This window comes from Propithecus coquereli, unplaced genomic scaffold (genome assembly GCF_000956105.1).
Source record: "Propithecus coquereli isolate 6110/MARCELLA unplaced genomic scaffold, Pcoq_1.0 Scaffold449, whole genome shotgun sequence".
Classification (NCBI taxonomy): domain Eukaryota; kingdom Metazoa; phylum Chordata; class Mammalia; order Primates; family Indriidae; genus Propithecus; species Propithecus coquereli.
In genome coordinates, this window is record NW_012150274.1 from 426,137 (window position 1) to 433,133 (window position 6,997).

The window sequence follows — 6,997 nt, forward strand, 5'->3', positions numbered from 1 at the left end:
CCTCCTGGGCCCCTCCAGCCAGGCCGAGCGTGTGCCTGCCCTTCAGAAAGATGCGGTGCCTTCCAGAAAGGGGTGGGGGGACCATGGCAGGCACTGTGGAGGCAACCTCGGCCCCCCCACCTGCCCCTCGGAGCCCATGTCCGGGAGACCCGAGGCCTGCGTTCCCGGGGCGAAGGTGGCCACAGAGAACCACCTGGCCCAGAGGTGACCTCTTTCTCCCCTGTTGTGGGCCCAGATGGGGTTGGAGCCCCGTGGGGCCCACTGGGGACCGGGAGGCGGCCGTGGGGTGTGGGGGGGATGGGGAGAGGTGAAGCTGCACCCTGCCCCCTCTGGAGTTTTCCTTCATCGCTGCCCCACCCAAGTTTGCACTTTAATTTGACCACCCCGGGACCTGCGGGAGGCAGACCTGGCCGAAGGGCCGTCTCTCCCTCTGCTGCGCAGCAGGCCCCGCCCGCCCGCACAGGGAGGGTTCCGCTGGCCGCCACTGGAGGCAGTGGCTGCACAGAGGACACTACTGCCCCTCAGGCTAGCACAATGTCCCGTACCTCTGTTCCTTAACTTTATAATCGCCGTCTGTTCTGTTGTTCTGGGTAAGGAAGGCAGGAGCTGTAGGTGAGACTTCAATGCTAATAATTTAATGTGAATGGGTTCTGAGCTCTCCCTGCGCCCCGGGCGGGCCAGGCCGAGCGTTTTGCACTAATGTGTCCCGCGGTGGTGGCCGCGGGTCAGAGCGAGCGTTTGCAGATGACGATTGTACCTGCCGGGGTGCTCCCTCCGCATCCTGGATGCGCCGCGGGGCGGCGGCGGCAGCGGGCCTGGGCTCGGAGGGGCCTTCCAGAGTGCCTTAGCATCCTTTGATCATTTTTCCCAAGGAAAACCAATTGAGACAACCGGACCCTCCCTTCTCCTTTGTTTACAAGATGACTAATTCCAGAGTCCGGGGCTGTCCCGTCCTGCAAGCGTGACCCTGACTCATCCAGACCCTGTAGGCAAGAGAGAGCCACTCAGTATTTATGCGCCGTCTGCACCTCTATCCCTAAGCCTAACTGTTAGCAATACGCATATACTATATAGAGTCTATTCTAGAGCTAAGTTATAGCCGCGCCTTTTCGGGGAGGACAGAAGGCACTGGGCCACGTAGGAGCTGCTGGGGTGGCGGGTGGCCGGCCTGGGATCCAGCCTCCACCCCACCCTACCCTGCCCTGCCTTCGGCTCCCCGGGGACGGCTGAGGAACGGCTGTGCGGAGGGCAGAGGTCCAGGAGCAGCACCGGGAGCCGGGACAGATACTGTGGCCGGCGGCCCCGCCTGGCCGGCGCCTCGGTACTTGAATTCCGTCTGTGTCCTGCACTGTGTCTGCGCGCCCGCGTCCTCCGTCGCTGCTTGACTCTGCATTGATTCGGGTGTCTGTCTTTGCCCCTGAATGTGGATGGAGCTGTGAGTGACAGGCCAGCAGGACCCTGCCCGGGTGTCATGGGGTTGGGGACTGCGGTGGGGGCTTCACGAAGGTAAAACTGTCTGGTTTTGTTTCTCTTCCATGAAAACTCATTCTTTGGTGTTTGTGTTTAGAGCTGGGAGGAAGGCAAAAGGAAGGTGGACGCTGAGGGGTGGCCTGTCCCCTCCGAGGGGACGAGGGGACTCTGGTGTGCCTGGCCCTGATCTGTCCTCATTCAACAGCTGGGACTCTGAGCACAGGCCCAGCGCCGCCCCCGCCTCCGTTGTGTACTGCCTGGGTCCCCTCAGACGAGTTATTTTTATGGAAACGTCTTTGCTTCAAGTGGAAAAGGCCTATGGCCCATTAACCGGCTGAAAACTCGGAGAAAATCTCTGTTTGCCTCTGCCGGCAGTAAATCCTGCACTCGGAATGCGGAGTTCATAGCTGTCTTCAGCTTTAACTACTGTTTCAGAATGTTGCTGCTGCATGATTTGTCATTATGTCAGCCAGCTGGCTCCGCGTGTGCGTGTGCATGTGTGCGTGTGTGTGCGTGCACGAGAGCGTGTGTAGCAGTGTGTGAGAGAGTGAGACACACACACACACACACACAGACCCGGAGCATTTAGGGCTTGGTACAAGATGTTTCTAAAACGGCAAAGGTTGTTTGTGTTTGTTTGTTTGTTTGTTTTGTTTCTTTGGGGACAAAAAGGAAAATTATGCAGAATCTAAAGCATTTGGCTAGGACAACCTGCTCGCATCCTAACAGTCACTTCCATTGTTAGCATTTGCACATGACTGTGATTTCTATGTCAAAAGGAGCCAAAACTTGCAATACTATTTTTAGCAGACAAAAAAAAAAAAAAAACTAGGTATAAAATGTATAAATATTTTTGACTTGAACATTCGGACGGCGCTGGGTGCAAATAGAGCATTCGTCCTTTGGACGGGATGTTTGGGAAAAAGAGACGTTCAGAGGAGACGGTGGTTGTGGAGAGTCCGCTGGGTTAAGTAGTGCTGTAACTCAAGACTGTTAAACATAAAATAATTGTTCCTGTGCCGTCGAGGAAGATTCAGGAACCGGTCAGAGCGCAGCCGCGCAAGTCGCAGTTTTCTTTGTTTCTTTTAGGGCGTTAGCCTCTTTTGTGTTCTGCTCCTCACTCCCCGGGCTGTCACTCGTAGCATCGAGACTGTTACTTTAGCCACGGCTGACACTGTACCAATAACTCAGCAAAAACATCCGCGCGTGACCAGGGAAACCGAGGGCTCCGAGCGCGCTCAGAGCCGTTTCACGAGTGGAACTCCTACAAACAGGAGGATGTGATGTTATTGTAAAGCGCTTTGTAAAATTCACATTTACAGAATAATAAAGTCAGTTCAAACCTAAGTCTCCTGGACTTGTGCCTGGCAGTGGGGCTGGTGGGGGAGACAGGGAGGAGCCAGAGGAGGGGGCTGGGCTGTTGGGGACAGGGCATCCCACTGTCCCAGGGATGCCCTCAGGACCCCCAGCTGCTGGAGCCAGCCCCAGGCTTGCTGCCCACAGAGGGGCAGGGATCTGGCTGTGGGGTTTGGGGGTTCATCTCCCCTCCCCCAGTGTCTTACAAGGGAAGGGGGAGGTGGCCCCAGGGGTGTTTTTGCCTGTCAGGGGGGCCCTGCCCCGAGCCCTGGGTGACCTGGCTGGGGTGGCGGAGGGAGGAGCTCCTTTCCTGGGCCCCGGCTTTACTGTCTTCGAGGTGGGGCTCGCCTGGCCACTGCCACCCCCACAGTGCGCAGCTCTCTCCCTCCCTTCCCCTGCCCCCTCCTGGCCCAGGCCTGCCCCCAGGTGGACGGTGGGGGCAGCTGCAAGTGGGCGGAGCAGGTCCCAGGTCCTGCGGTTCAAGCCGGCCACCTTCCCCACTCCTTTGCTCCTTGGCCGTGTCCACAAGGACCTTTCTGAGCTGCCATGGGCCTGCGCAGGGCTTTGCGTTAATGTGTCCCCAGCCCTGGATCCTGGGACCAGCCGGTGCTCAGGTGGTGCCTTGTGCCTGGCAAGGTCTTCCTCTCACACCTGTGTGGTGGGCGCCTCCCTGCCCGCAGTCTCGCCGGGGTCCGTGGGGGCCCTCTGACCACCCGACAGGCTCTCCACCTTTCCGGGGCCTCCGCGGCCCCTGCTCCACAGAGCGAGGTGGGCTTATCTGGGGCTCACTCACTGCGCCTCCCCAGGGCGGGTCTGTGCCTGCGGTGGGCCGTGTGTGGCCGGGGTCGCAGCCTGCGTGGAGCCGTCCTTGAGTCTCAACTGGATGCTTGTGGTTTCCTCCCGCACCCTCTGCACCAAAGAGCCCCCGTGGCAGCGGGTTCGCAGTTTGGGGTCACCCTGAGCCATCCCTCCCTGCAGGTGCCACATCACACTGTCCCCCAGGAACGCCCCAGAGGCCTGGTGCCAGGCTGGGGCCAGGGAGCACTGAGCCTGCCTGTCCCCGTCCCACAGCCCAGCCCGCGGCAGGCGCCATGTGGCTGACCCCGCCCCACCAGGCGGACTCGGTCCTGGGCTGAGCCTTCCCGCCTGGTCTGTCCTCTAGGATGGGGGGGACGCCACAGATGCGGTGTCTGACCCCCGCCTGGCTGGTGGGAGCGTGGCGAGGACACGATCCCCGCCTCTGCGCCACTGGGTGCAGCTGCACGGCCCGAGTGCCCCACCCAGGCGGGGCCCAAGCCCCTAAGCATCCAGGACCCTGGGGCCGGTGGCTGGCAGGGGCGGGGAGGATTGTCAAGAGCTGGGGTCCTGCAGACCTGGGACGGCCCCCCAGCCCGGCTGCGCTGGGTGCCGAGTCTCCCTGGTTTTCTGGGAAGGGGGGGGCTGGGCCCCTGCACCCAGTGCTGCGTCCCACTGCCCTCTGCCCGTCCTTGGGTCTGGCTGCCTTGCAGACAGAAGGTGGCTGAGGCATCGGACCCTTTGGGTTCCCGAATCCCAGCCCGCCTCTGCACGTCCCTTTGTCAGCCTCCTGGGAGGAGGCTGCTGTGTCAGCAGGACCCAGAGGCTGTGTCCTGGCGCTTCCTGCTCCTGGCACAGAGGGACAGGAGTGCTGGGTGGGGGAGGGGCACTGGGCGGGAGCTGAGCCTGGGGGAAGGAGGGCCTGGGGGCGGGGCCATGGCCACCTTCACACCAGGGCTTGGTGCTGGCCGCCACTGACCTGCTGGAGTTCCGTGTGCCTCGAGCCACCCACAGGAAGGGCGAATCCCACTCCAGGGGGAAACCGAGGCTGGGGGACTGTCAGTGAGAGAATGGCCCCGTCCTGGCCCGCTGCCCCCCTGCAGCTCGAGGGGTCCGGGCCCACTGCTGCTGTCACCAAGGGGGCTGGTGGCTTGGAGTGGTGGGCACGGCGGCCAGGGCTCTCAGTGGGCCTGGATTCCCAGAGCTCTGGGGGGCTCTAGGGCCGGGGTGGGGCAGGCGGGAGGGACCCCTCTGCCCACACAGAGGAATCGGCTCCATGAGGTGACCAGTGCGCACTGGGGCCCACGTGGTCTGGGCATGCGGAGGTTCGGCGGCAGGGTTGGGAGGTAGAACGGCCTGGAGGGGCTCGAAAATGCCTGTTCCCACTGGGGAGGCCTCTCAGGCCCCCGGGGGTGTCTGTGGCCGGCAACAGAGCTGGAGCTGGGAGGGGGCACAGGAGGGGGGACTCCAGCTGGCCCCCGTGGAACTGCAGCCAGAGGGGAGGGGAGAGGAAGGGGCCCTGGACCCCAACAGGCTGAGGAGAGACATTCTGGTTGGGTGTGGGTGCGGAGCGGCCCAGGTGGGAAGTCCCCCCGCCGCCAGCCTCCCCAGGGCCCCTCGTGGGGCAGGTCTGGGCTGGGGAGGAGTGAGGGCAACATTCAGGCCACGCCAGCAAACGCCAGACGCCACCTCCACCCTGTCCCAGCCTCCAGGAGACGGATGGCATCGCCTCCCAGGAGGGTGACAGAAGCCCCGCTTCCCAGGGAAGGCAGCTGCTACTCGGGGCGGATGTCGGGCGAGAGGGAACCTGGGCCAGGGCCGGCCGTGCCGGGCAGAGCAGGCGTCCCGAGCTCCGGTGTGGCTCCAGCCTGGCTCCAGCCTGGCTCCGTCAGGGACGTGAGGACAGAAGTGACCTGTCCTCGGGTGATCGTCAGCACTGACACGGCAGAGCCCGAGGGGAGAGCACGTCTCTAGATTGTCTGTGCTGCCGTCTGACTTCGTAAGATTCTGGTGTCTGTTTCTTCCCTGCTTGCTCAGGGTTGAGCCCCTCAGACGGGACGTCTCCGGTCCTCACGCTTACGCTAGCTAATTGTTAGGCTGATGTGCTTAAGAAACTGAAAATAGTAGAGACGGAAAATCTGAAAACAGAAGTACTGCGGAAGATGCACATCTGGGAGGCTCGGAGTAAGCGGCCGGCGGCGAGCGCGCGGAAGGCGGGGGCCGTGGCCTCCGTGGCCTCGATGTGCCGTCCAAGAGCTGGCACTTTGTAAAACATGAAGACGGGTGTTATTTTTATTTACTTTGTCTGTCAAGTGATTTTCGCCTTCGGTTTGACGTCCAGGGCGAAGCTGCTTCTGCACTTGTGTCCAGTGACAGACTCCGCTGACGTCCCCTGCGGCTCGCGGCGCTGTGCACCGAGGGCGGTTCGAGTGCCCGGATGACGCTAACGAAAGTCTCTTTCTTTAAAAGCCAAAAAAAAAAAATCAAAACCAGAAAACCCTGTATGTCCCTCTGGCCTGCGGGATTCCACTCCTGGGAGGTCCCCGGAGTCCTCAAGTCCACAGAGTCCGGGAGCAGAGAGGTGGGTGCTGGGACTGGGGGGGCAGGTTCCTGGGGACAGAGCGTGGCGCTGGGGAGACGCGAGTTCTGTGGGGGAGGGGCGAGGGCTGACAGCCCCGTGTGCTCGTCGCCACTGACTGTGCACTGTAAAAATGGCTAAGACGCTGAATTTCATGCTGTGTGTATTTCGCCACGGTAACCTGTACATACATGTAGACACGGGAGGAATAGAATCCAGCCCCCCCAGGCCGCTGGGCGTGTCAGGCAGGACAGGGCGGGTCGAACGTGGGGTCTCAGAGCTTCAGGCGGGCGGTGCGGGTGGGTGCCCCGCGCAGTCCCTGCCCTCCACGCTGCCGGGGGCGTTGCCTAGGCCGCTTCTGTGTTCGCCGACGGTGGGTGGGACCCACTCAGGGTCTGCACGGATGGGGACGGGTGAGAGAGAGGGGACCTCAGCCAAGCCCCCCGACCACAAAGGAAGCGCCAGAGCAGCGCAGAGAAACTCACCGCGCTCACACACACACACACACATGCGCTCTCGCGAGGGCAGCACGCACACAGTCAGCGTCTGCACAAGCTGGCCCGCGCGGTCTGCCTTCGGTGCCATTTTAGAAGCCAGAATGGGACTCATGGGTGGTCTGAGCTGCCACCAGGCCCGGGATGGCCGGGCTGAGCCACCACCCTGGGGCCAGCCTGAGGGAGGAAGCTCCTTCTCTAAGCCCACGTGGAGGAAGCTCGAGCCTTCCTTCCTGGAGCATCTCACGGGTCAGTGCCATTGGCGGGAGGGTCAACCACATCCCCGCCCCGGGGCAGCGAGCCC